At 48.2% G+C, this 12,225-nt stretch overlaps 1 protein-coding gene across 1 annotated transcript in view; it reads left to right on the top strand.

The window, feature by feature from the left end:
* Nucleotides 1–12,225, top strand: part of LOC101321093 (uncharacterized) — a 265,172-nt gene that overhangs the window by 190,802 nt on the left and 62,145 nt on the right. The window contains 1 exon segment of the mRNA XM_073789307.1: nucleotides 4,597–4,770. The gene's annotated coding sequence lies outside the window, so the exon portion shown is untranslated.

The following is a 12,225-nucleotide window of genomic DNA, read 5'->3' as shown; positions in this document are numbered from 1 at the left end:
TGGGACCTCCATCTGTCTCTCATCGTCCCCAACCTTCATTACGAGGTGACCTGAAGGAGAAGCTTGCTCTCTTTGCGACAGATCTGCACTCGTACCTGGCCTAGGACTCAGAGAAACTGACAGAGGAGATCTGGCAGGAGCTGGAGGAACCTTGGACTGGATGTTGCCTCCCGCTAACCAGCCCAGTCAGCAAGTCAGTGGCAATATTCACAGGCGACCACGGTGCCGCTACTCTGCAGGTACCTCCAGGAAGTGAGAACACGGCTACTGCTTTCCTGCCGCCTTCCAAATCTGATGCAAAACATCGCCTGTGGCCAATGCAAACCTGGAACTCTACAGACGAGGGAATTCGTGGAAACGTAGTTCTACTGCAGCTCAGTTCCCATGGTACAAAGCCGCTACAGTCTAGGCCTTGTCGACTTGGCATTCACGTACCCTTCTTTTATTCCTGTTTTGCTTCCAGATAAAGACAATAGCAACGTTGTGTTTTTGCCTAACATGGTGTAATTATTCTTGGACCACCTAAAACATGCTACCCTCTCCTGTAAAGAGGTTCTAGAGTCCTTGTATCTCTCTTTGGGTGACGTTAATTCCTGTCCTAGCAAAGTCACACTCCCTTGTTGCTGTTCTGTGACTTGAATACTAGAGTATACAGTTAATTACCAGGAACACATCTTATGTTACACGGGAAGGGAATGAGAGAGGATCTTCTTTAGACAATCAAACATTTTTGACCAAAGCTAGACTCAGTGAAACCTGTATATTTTGAATGAGATTATGGATGTGCTAAACTGATGACATAGTCCCTGAGCTTAAGTTGGCTATATCCATCCCTTTTTTTTTTTTTTTTTTTTGGCGGTACGCGGCCCCTCCCGCCGTGGAGCACAAGCTCTGGAAGCGCAGGCTCAGCGGCCATGGCTCACGGGCCCAGCCATTCCGCAGCATCTGGGATCCTCCCGGACCGGGGCACGGACCCGCATCCCCCGCATCGGCAGGCGGACTCTCAACCACTGAGCCACCGGGGAAGCCCTATCCATCCCTTTTTAATGCTGTTGAATTTATCCTGAGATGAGTGGGACTCCCAGCCAAGCCTAAACTTGTGATTCTGCAATTTAGCCTAGTGGTAACTGATGCACTTGTGTGCAATGAACCCCCCAGGTGTCTGTTTACCTAGAGGATCTGGACACTGTGATGAAGGAGCTTTGAACAGAGGCCCCTGCGGGACAGAGGTGGAGACATAGGGAGGAAAGGCAGTGCCTGCCCAGCACAGCACTGGGGCTTAGAGCCGACCTCCAAAGACACGGGAATGGCAGTCAGAAGGGTTAGAGGGTGTATCATTCTGGCAGAGGCAATCTTGCTCTGGTACCCTGCTGGCAAACTGTGACGCAGCTGGAGAATGGGCAGTCTTTCCATTTCTTAGAGATCATCCTGGGTAAATGACACATATCATGGCCCCATTTGGCATATCCAAGGTTTGTAGGATTCGGGTATTCCTGGAAACAGGAGGGCATGGACTTGGAGACAGCAATGGTAGAAGGGACAGTACTGGGCCTCCTCTAGAGGGCCTGTAGGAAGTGACGGTATCAAGCATGCTGGTGTGGGGAAACATATGTGAGGTTTCTCTGTGAGACATCTCCTTGGGACTCAAAAATAAATGGGGCCAGAGGTTAAGAATGGGGCAAGGAGGGAGGTGGAGTAGCACAGGGATCGTTGTGGAGATAGAACAGTTCTATATCTTGATTCTGGTGGTTGTTACATGAATCTACACAGGTGATAAAATTGCACAGAACTACACACACACACACACACACACATACGCACACGAGTACATGTAAAATTGATGAAATCTGTGGATTGTAGCAATATCAATGTCCTGGTTTTATACAAGATGTTACCACTGAGGAAAACTAAGGGTACACAGGAGCTTTCTGAGCTATTTCTGCAACTTCCTATGAATCTATAATTATTTCAAAATAAAAAGCTGGGACTTCCCTGGTGGCGCAAGTGGTTAAGAATCCGCCTGCCAATGCAGGGGACACAGGTTCGAGCCCTGGTCTGGGAAGATCCCACACGCCACAGAGCAACGAAGCCCGTGCACCACAACTACTGAGCCTGCGCTCTAGAGCCCGTGAGCCACAACTACTGAATCTGTGCTCTAGAGCCCACGAGCCACAACAAGTGAGCCCACGTGCCACAACTACTGAAGCCTGAGTGCCTGGAACCTGTGCCCGGCAACAAGAGAAGCCACCGCAAGGAGAAGCCCGTGCACCAAAACGAAGAGTAGCCCTCGCTCGCCGCAACTAGAGAAAGCCCACGTGCAGCAAGGAAGACCCAATGCAGCCAAAAATAAATAAATAGAGTAATTAATTTTAAAAAAGTATATTACAAAAACTGGGAGATATAATTGAACCGGAATATTTAGGACTGGGCCTGGGCATTAGTGTTTTTTGTTTTAAAAGCTTACCAGATTATTCCAATTGAAGCAAGACTGAGAATCATCACTTTATTGTGGAAACCCTGTGGGTCCGATTTTTGGATTTTAGTAAGGACATATGGTGCATATCCTGAATATATTTTTTTAATCCATTTATTCATTTATTTAATTTTTGGCTGCATTGGGTCTTCGCTGCTGCACACGGGTTTCCTCTAGTTGCTGAGAGCAGGGGCTACTCTTCGTTGCGGTGCACGGGCTTCTCACTGCGGTGGCTTCTCTTGCTGCAGAGCACGGGCTCTAGGCACGCAGGCTTCAGTAGTTGCGGCTCGCGGGCTCTAGGGCACAGGCTCGATAGTGGTGGCGCATGGGCTTAGTTGCTCTGCACCATGTGGGATCTTCCCGGACCAGGGCTTGAACCCATGTCCCCTGCATTGGCAGGCGGATTCTTTTTTTTTTTTTTTTGCGGTACGCGGGCCTCTCACTGTTGGGGCCTCTCCCGTTGCGGAGCACAGGCTCCGGACGCGCAGGCTCAGCGGCCGTGGCTCACGGGCCCAGCCGCTCCGCGGCATGTGGGATCTTCCCGGACCGGGGCACGAACCCGTGTCCCCTGCATCGGCAGGCGGACTCCCAACCACTGCGCCACCAGGGAAGCCCGTTAAGTGTAATTTTTAAGCAGACAAGGTAGCAATAAATCTTTGTTAATAGTGATATCTATGGATGGTGAGTGTACAATTTTTATTTCCTATTTTATACTTTTTATACATTTATTTTTAAATGTTCTACAATATTTGACTTTTATCATTAGAAGTAAAAGAAATGTTGTTAGTTTTAAAGTATGCCAAGAAATGTTAGTGTATCAAAATAATGCGGATAGCGAAATTACAGTTGGTGATTTTCTGAGTTCTGCCTGAGGCTATCAAAGTATTTAATTATAGGTTGTAAAGTTCTTTGGAACACTAAATGTAAACCTGCATTGAAATGACAGCAATAGGGAAAGTAACCAATCAGGATTTATTATTCCTTCCAAAATGAGTCCTTCCAAAATACTTTTCTTGTGATAACTTTAATATCCATATGTTGCAGAGTACAACTTAATTTGAAGTTTTGTTTTTTTTCAATGTTTCTAGAACTTAAGGAAAACAATCTGTGCCCATTAGCCGAGGCAAAACCATAATAGAAATACAATTAATTTTTATTGCAAGTTAACTATATGCTAGGGACTTCCTTTTTTTTTCTTTTCTTTTCTTTTTTTTTCCCATTTAATCCTGACACCAGCCCTACAAAATAGATGTTATTATTATTTGTTTTACAGATAAAGAAACTGAGTCTCAGTGAAGTCAGGGTCACACAGTTGGGCTGCCTGACTTTAGAGTCAGGACTGCTAACACTGCAGTCCTCAAGGAAAGAGACTTAGGCTGCACTGGCATGGGGAGTAAGGTAGAATATGAATTCTTCACGAAGAAGGGCTTCCGACCAAGGCCTGTGAGGAATGGATGGAGCTCGAGGCAGGTTGAAGTTCTCTGTGGGAGAGCAGCTCTTGGAGCAGAGCGGGTGGACAGGGCCTGTGTTAGGGCCCTAGCTTTTGGTTCCAGACAAGTTCCACCTCCTAAACGACATGGGTTTACTTATCTGCACAAAGGAGAAAGTAAATTATTTACCTCATAGGGTGGTTTTTAGAATTGCATGAGGTAAAACAGGTTTCTAAATCCTTCAACTTTCTGGAAATCATCTTTCTTTAATATCCACATCAAACGGCTCAAGCCTGCATCCCCAATTACACACGGAATCTAGCTTCCTCCCAGCATGTTTGAAGATTCCCAGGGCATGTACGTTCCTATGGCCTCCCTCTCCCTCTGGGTCCTGCTCAGAACAAGCCCTCAAGTGGCCCAGTGCTGTCTGGCTAGTCCAAGCCACCATCCTCTCTCTCCATTGCTTCCCTCCAGGCCAGACCTTGCTCCCCCATTTTGTTCTCCAAGCAACACATACCTCTGCTAATTAATGAGGGTAGGTGGTGTGAGTACATCTGGCTGCCTTTTATGGGAGATTTGGGAGTAGCAGAAGGGAATTACAGGTCTTCCCAACCCAGCATGAGCACATGCCAATAAGTCAGCACCAGACAAGTTTTTACAAGTTTCTAACAATCCTCCTTGTCTCTTCCCCAGGAAGCCCCGTCTCTCTTCATCAGCCGTGTTCTTTCTTGAAGCTCTGGGGCCAATTCAGCAAATCTCCGTCACCTTATTATGCCAGCTGGGTCCAACTCCTTCTTGCCCAGTTCCTGGGGACCAAGGGAGATGCAGCAAGCCATTTTCTCTTCACTTTGGCCTGTGTGACCATGGGTGAGTTATGGAGCCATTCTGAGTCTTAATTTACTTGTCTGCATGGGGGTGGGGGGATAGTAATAGAACTTAACCCCCAGGATTATTGTAAAGATTCAGGGAACATAATTCACCCAGCACAGGGATCAGAGCCCAGTGCCTGCTCGTCAGTATCATTTCTCTGACTTTATAGCTTCCGGAGACATTCAGTCTTTTCTCCTCCCCTGCCAAGTATTGAGTCCTGCTGCCCACCTCCTCCTGGTCAGAGGGAGTGAGGACTGTCCATGGGACCTTTACCTCTGCTGTGACTGGCCCTTTTTTTTTTTTACTGTGGAGGCAGGAAAAGAATCTGTGTGCCCTGAAACCAGCCAGGCCTGCCCCTGTCCAGGATGACAGGGAGAAAGTGAAAGGCACAATCACCGTGGTCCACTGCAGTTCAAGTGTTTGGATTTACAATGACCTCACAGGAGATCACAGATGGTCACAAGGCCCTGAAACTTGCAGAAAGGGCTAATTGAGGGTGACTCAAATGTTCGATTCATGATTTCCTTGTGAAAATACTGGGAGAGTGGGTGGAAGGGAATGGGATGGCGGTAAAGGAGGGGAACAGAATTTCAGCAGTAACATTTAAAGAGTCTATAGCTACTGAAGTGTGTTGTGCGTGAGATTTGGTACTTAGGAGTGAACATACAGGTGTCGGGCAGGACCTCCATAGAAGCAGGAATGGATAGAGGAAGAGGAAAGTCCAGCCGCCTTGCTGAGACCCTGCACGTGCACCCGAGGCGGGGCAAAGGGCAGAGGAATCTTTTGGGGGTCCCTCGGAGATCTTCAAACTCCACAGTAGGTTGTCCACTTGAAGTCTGGCCCACTCCTGCTGTCCTGCCCACCCCCTCCCTGACGCTGGGGTGCAGCCCCCTCTCCTCCCAGAGCCCCTTTCTCTTGTCTGCATCCCGATGGGTGGTGGTTGGACCCGGCCAGTTCCCGCCCTTCTGCTCCATTGCAGACTGCACACCTTGGGCATTGGTTATCTGGGCCCAACAAGTGTTTTGCAGAGTGCCTGGCACAGAGGGCCTGCCTGTGTGCCGTGGTGGAAGGAAAGGGCTCTCAGGGGCACCTCCTGTGGTCCAGAAGAACACAGAGCCGGCCCTGTCTCTAGCTAATGGCCACTACGTTCCCTGAAGAAACAGGGTAGCAGGTCTGGAGGCCCCGTGTGGGGATGGAGCTTGGAAACCTGGCTGGGAACTGAAATGGAGCTGCCCTGTTGTGCAGGGGACTTGGACAGGAGAGGGAAGAGATTCCCTTTTCTGGTGGGTGGAGTGTCTGGGGTGTCTGGGTTCTCCCACACTGCTGGTAGAAGAAGGAAAGATGCTGCAGGGAGGACAAAACCCCATTCGGGACCAGACGCTGCGCCCTCAAGCCCTACTTGAGTTAGGAAGGGAGGAGGGAGAAAAAAAAGAAGGAAGAGGGGAAGAGGGAGGTGGAGACAGGAGGTGGAGGGAAAGAACCCTTCCTCAAAAAGCTCCCCTGGGGCTGGGCTGACTCATGAAGCTGCCCACCTGGGAATAGGGGACCAGGAGAGGCCAGGGCAGGACCTTCCTCCCCTGGACAGGCTTAGAGCTGTGAGGCAGGCCGAAGAGGCAGGCTCTGGGCATCAGCAGGAGAATCAGCCCCTGCAAGAGAGAAGCAGCCTCGGCACGTGGGTGGGACCGCGCCTGGGATGAACCAAGGCAGGTGCAGCCTCTGAGCCATCTCTTAGCCGGTCCCGAACGCTGCAGGGGCTGAGGCGGTGCTTGGCTCCCAGGAATTTTATTAGTGGGTGGTCAGCCGAGACCATATGCGTATTTACTTGTTGTTGTTACCAGTAGGACGTGGCTCACCTTCTCCGGCTTTTACGCCTTTAGGTTAAAAGAACCTAGGGGATCACAGGATTCCAAATAAAAGTTGATTCATCTTTTCAGGTCAAAGAGTTACGAGTGTCAAAACTCTCAGGAGAGATCTGCCCGTGGCGTCATGACCACATTCCTCTACTGAAATTCCTCTTTGCAAGGAGAGTGGCATGTGTTGTTTTTTCCAGCAGTGGAAATACAAATGATTCACTCTGGAAACCTTGGCTGTTGTACTGATAACTAATTTGTTTGCTGACAGTGATTACCCAGGAGCTGGGGTAGGGACCCAGATATCAAACTGCAGAAATTATTAAGTTCCCTCTGTGTGCAGACTAAATGCTTGGGGTGCTGCAAAAGAAGTAGGGGTACAGACCTCATCGAGGAGAGTTCATAGGCTAATCAGAGAAAGAAGACAGAGAAAACAACACGATACACACAGCTGCAACAGCCGGGATCTGTGCCTCTCACACAAGCCATGGTGTGATTAAAATAAGGTCAAGACAGGGAGGAAGACTTCTTGAAGGAGGTGCTCCAGCCATGTTTTGGAAAAGAGAAACCAGGGTCAGGCAGGGAGAAAGGAGGAGAGAAAACGAGCATTGAAACTGCCCTTATGGTATTTTTTAATGTTGCTCTTGTTCTTATTGGTTGAGAGCAGCCATAGTACATGAAGGATAAGGATATTTGATTGAAGAAATCAAACAGGATCTTCTAAAATTAGGTCAGAGTTTTTGCGCAAGAAGAGGTCGGAGCCAGGTTTTGGAACTGTTCGGGAAATTGTTCGTTTTGGTCCCAGGACCTGATGCTTTAGTGGTTGGATAGGCCACGTGAATATTTGCTTTGTCTGCTCGTGCAAATTGTAGGTCTCCCAGACGAACAGCTCAGAAAGCCCTTCACATCTCTGAAGGCGAGGATCTTGGACTGCCTTTGTGGGCAACGTGGACGCGCTGGAGGATTTGAAGCAGAGCAGTTAGATAATCATATCTGTATCTCAGAAAGATCATTCTATCGTCAGTTAGTATTATGCTTGGGTATAATTTTGAAATACCAGCAGGCTTTCTTCTCCTAATATCTTTCTTCACCGTCTCACCTACCTCTCATCTTGCTCCTCTGAGCAAGGTTAGTCTGTGTTCATCACCTCAGTGAAGGATTCTCAACAGAGAGAAGGGCCTGTTTGCTGGCTTTTGAGTTTCTCAAGTCTAAGCCCGTGTGTGTGAAGGAAGGACTCTGACATATACCAGAGGTTTGAGAGAGGACATGATACCCCACTTGAAGGTCCCTGTCCCCAGTCCCTGAGGACTCTGGGGAAAGAGGGGGCACAGAGGGAAAGCAAGAACTGTATAGTCATTAAGGGATGTTTGAAAGCAGGATTGTGTGTCCCAGGTGGGTGGAAATGGAACCCCATGATAGAACCCACCGATTAGGTTGTGAGACTGGAGAGAGAGGGACCCGTTTCTTACTTCTAGGGTAGAGCCCTAGGAAAGTGGCAAGACCCTAAAGAAATGGATTTGGGGCATGTCTAGGCAGACAGGGCTGTAGAAACAGCCTCACAAAGTTCCCCATGCCACAGCATGGATTGAGAGCAAGGGAATGACCCCCAGGCTGCTGAGAGGGGCAGGGCAGGGCAGAGTGGCTGGCTTTGAAAGGGCTTAGTGGGTAGGATGAGGAGTAGCTCAGCAGCCATCTGCATGGACGATGGCCAAGGTCAGATGAGGTGATGATGGTCTCAGCAGATGCCCTTGTGGACAGATGACTGAAGACTAGATGCCCGGCCTCACCACCCTCCCACAGTCCTTTGTGCCCTAGAGCAAAGATATAACCCCAAACTGATAAAGTTTTCTCTCCTCTCGTGAAATGAGGGTTAGAGATTAAGTTGGGTTATAGAAAAGTAAAGAAACATTTACGTATCTGTAGACTAAGGTTTTTACCTGCTACTGTCTGCTGTTAAATGATAAAGATTTTCTTCCAGTTAATTTACCTAGGGTTTTAATCGACTTTCTGGAGAATTTTGGAGAGAATTTTTAATGTCACAGCTTTTCGTTCTGATCCTGTGTTTTGGGCTCAACGTTGCCTTCTTATAACTCCTGAGAATGTTGAAAAGCAATTGTTAGAGTAGCCCAAGCTTATGTGAAGAGTAACCACAGCAGAGAGTTGGAAAATCAGCACGTAGTAGGTCCTGGCCAGGCCGGCTCATAAGCCCCTCAGTGGATGTAAATAGAAAATTCTTAGGTCCTGTAGAATAAGTGCAGGTAAAGGGAAGTTGCTTAACATGGAGCGCTGGCACAGGAAAAAAGAGAGATTGTTTACATATTGTAGAGTAAATATTTTATAATCCCAAACCTGGACATAGACCTGGGGTATGTGGCTTGTGGAGTGGCAGAATTATTGCTTGATACAGTGATACAAGTCATCTCTGGGGGCTGGCATGCCCCTTCGGGGGGATGAGGGGGGGAGCCAGAGAACCCCTTAGTCCTGGGCTGCTGAGGCCCGGCCCACTCCTCACCCCAGGGGCTGCGCTCCCAGCACCATCCTAGGCTTATCCATCTGAGGAACAAAGGGGGACCCCGGGAGGCTGGCTGTTGTGTTGTATACGTGGTCATTTATTTTTAAATACCCTGGCATGAGTAATGTGATATGTACATGAACAAGTAAATCCTAATCTGTTTTAGCTCTTCAGGGTGGGTTAATTAGTGGGTAAAGCAAGCAAATCAATTCTAGGCTCTGTCAACAATTTAAGTTGCCTTATTTGCATAAAAGTGTTCTAAGTAATTCTTTTTTTTAGAGAAGGAATTCTTGATTTAGTAGAACCCTCCGATTTTTTGGTATGTGTTTGGTATGTGTATATAATAGGGCTAATTGCCTTGTGTGCATAAGGGTTAAAAATCAGCAAGCCTTGAGCTTAGGGTCCACTGGTGTGGTGTCTCCAGGGATAGGATGACTCTCACCCTCTCCCCACCATCTAACCACAGGAGCCCAGTCTTTGTGTTTGCTTCAAAAAACATGCCTCCAACAGAGGTTTGCAGACTGGGGCAAGACGGCAGATGGAGGCCCACATACCGTATGTCCAAATATTGAAAAGCAGCAAATCTAGCCTAGAAACTATATAATAGAATATGTTCTATCCTTTTGTCTTCAGAGGGACCTGGAATGCAGAGTCTGAATGTAGAATCCTCAGACCCCTCAGAGTTCCACCTGCTCCTCCCTGGCTGCCCCTTCTCTGCCTACCCCCAGCTCTATCCCACACCCCATGTCTCTGTGAAGAGCTGTCTCCCGGCCTTTCCTCAGGCCTAGGGGCGAGGCACAGCCATGGGTCAGTCCATTCTCAGAACTCAGAGCCCGAGGAGAGGACCATGCAGGCTTTGGAGATGATTTCAGGACCCTTGGGCAGGGAACTCTGGGATCCCAGGTACCAAAGGGTGGTCTAGGAGGTGAGGTATGAGCTCTGGGTAGACACACTCCCTGGGCCCTGTGACTCATTGCCCTGTGTGGAGAGGGTGCCTGAGGAGGGCCAGAGAGTTACCCCTTGAAGGACAAGGCTGAGAACAGCAAGCCTTCTTGCCTGGCCGTTTCTGCTGATTTTTTTGTGGGAGTGAGAGGGGTGCAGGAAGAAAAAAGAGAAATATCTTCTGAACCACAAATGAGACTTGTTAGCTTAATTTTGTCCGCTAGCTGACAAAGTTCCCTGCATTGGATGGGATTTGGTGTGAGCTGAGACTCGCAGTTATTGCAACACCCCCGTTTGGCAGCAAGCTTGTTGGGGTAGAGATGTGCAGGCCCCACTTGTGTCCGACCGTAGCAGGCTACTGATATTTTCTATGGTTATGGGATCCTAACTTCCAGATGCAGAGCCAACCATGGCCTGAGAGTCCCATTTGCACCTGCTCACGCCCACACTGGATTTAGCGTGTGCTGAATGAGTTCGTGTATGATCGGGTCATTCAAGATGGCTTTTCTCTTGCTCTCTGTACGTCCCCTGCTGGATCACGCCCTGCTTCACTCACATGACTATCCAATTCTCTTAATTATAAGGCTTAATAAGTAACTGCCTGTGTGCTTGCCCCCTGCCCCAGCCGCTGGTTTCCCTGGTAACTGATGAGCCAACCTGACATCAATTCCGCCTGTAAGTGGTAGCCTCCTTCTCCCGCTAAGTAGCGGAGGTTGCCGCCACGTGCTGCCTGCTATCTACAGTGGGGTGTTGCTCTCGGACCTTTTGCTGGTGTCTCTGTTGCTGTGTCTGGGCTCTTTCTTCAGTCTCTGGGCTGGGCAACTACGAGGCTTACAGGCCTGTGCGATGCAGCCCAGCTGTTGGGTCTGGTAAGAGCTTTCATTTCTCCCCCTAAACTTGAAAATGGAGTTCTGAAAGGGGTGGTATAAGTTCATGAACCTAAGTTTTGTCTCTTCAAGCCCATCATGGGCCTTTGCCAAGGACCCCTTTCGCACTGGTCTTTAAGCTTGGAGCTGGGGCACCTTGGAGGGCAGCCTCATCCAGCACCACCTAGAGAGCTGAGGAAATAAGGGTATGGGAATGCAAGCTCTGATAACTCCAGAGGTTTCAGAAAACTGTAGTAAGCCAGGAGGCCACCGGGCTCTCTGGGAGGCAGCAGAGGGGAAGGGAGGAGAGTGGCTCTGGGAGTCAGCTGGATTCTAGACTCAACATTGCCAAGAATTTACCAGTGAACTTGTACAAACTTCTTTCCCTTGCTGGGCCTCTGTTTCCCTACCTATAAAATGAGTGTGAATTAAATGATCTAAAATCCCTCCAAGTGCCAAAATCCTTAGGCTACCTTGCTCTCATTGGGTAAGGTGACTCCTTCTTTTTTAAATTTTATTGAAGTATAGTTGATTTACAATGTTGTGTTTCAGGTGTACAGCATAGTAATTCAGTTATACATGTATTCATTCTTTTTCAGATTCTTTTCCCATATAGGTTATTATAGAATATTGAGTAGAGTTCCCTGTGCTATACAGTAGGTCCTTGTTGGTTATCTATTTTATATATAGTAGTGAGTGTATGTTAATCCCAAGCTCCTAATTTATTCCTCCCCCCGACGTTTGCCTTTGGTAACCATAAGTTTGTTTTTGAAATCTGTGAGTCTGTTTCTGTTTTATAAATGAGTTCATTTATATCATTTTTTAACTTAGATTCCCCATATGAGTGATATCATATGATACTTGTCTTTCTCTGTCTTATTTACTTCACTTAGTTTGATAATCTCTATGTCCATCCATGTTGCTGCAAATGGCATTATTTCATTCTTTTTATGGCTGAATAATATTCCATTGTATATCTGTACCACATCTTTTTTTTTTTTTTTCTTTTGCGGTACGTGGGCCTCTCACTGTTGTGGCCTCTCCCATTGCGGAGCACAGGCTCCGGACGCGCAGGCTCAGCGGCCATGGTTCATGGGCCCCGCCGCGGCATGTGGGATCTTCCCGGACCGGGGCACGAACCCGCGTCCCCTGCATCGGCAGGCAGACTCTCAACCACTGCGCCACCAGGGAAGCCCTGTACCACATCTTCTTTATCCATTCCTCTGTCAGTGGACATTTCAGGTTGCTTCCATGTCTTGGCTATTGTAAGTAGTACTGCAAT

Source organism: Tursiops truncatus, chromosome 12 (assembly GCF_011762595.2).
Source record: "Tursiops truncatus isolate mTurTru1 chromosome 12, mTurTru1.mat.Y, whole genome shotgun sequence".
NCBI lineage: Eukaryota > Metazoa > Chordata > Mammalia > Artiodactyla > Delphinidae > Tursiops > Tursiops truncatus.
The sequence above is the reverse complement of the archived record's forward strand: the minus strand, read 5'-3'. Positions and strand labels throughout refer to the sequence as shown.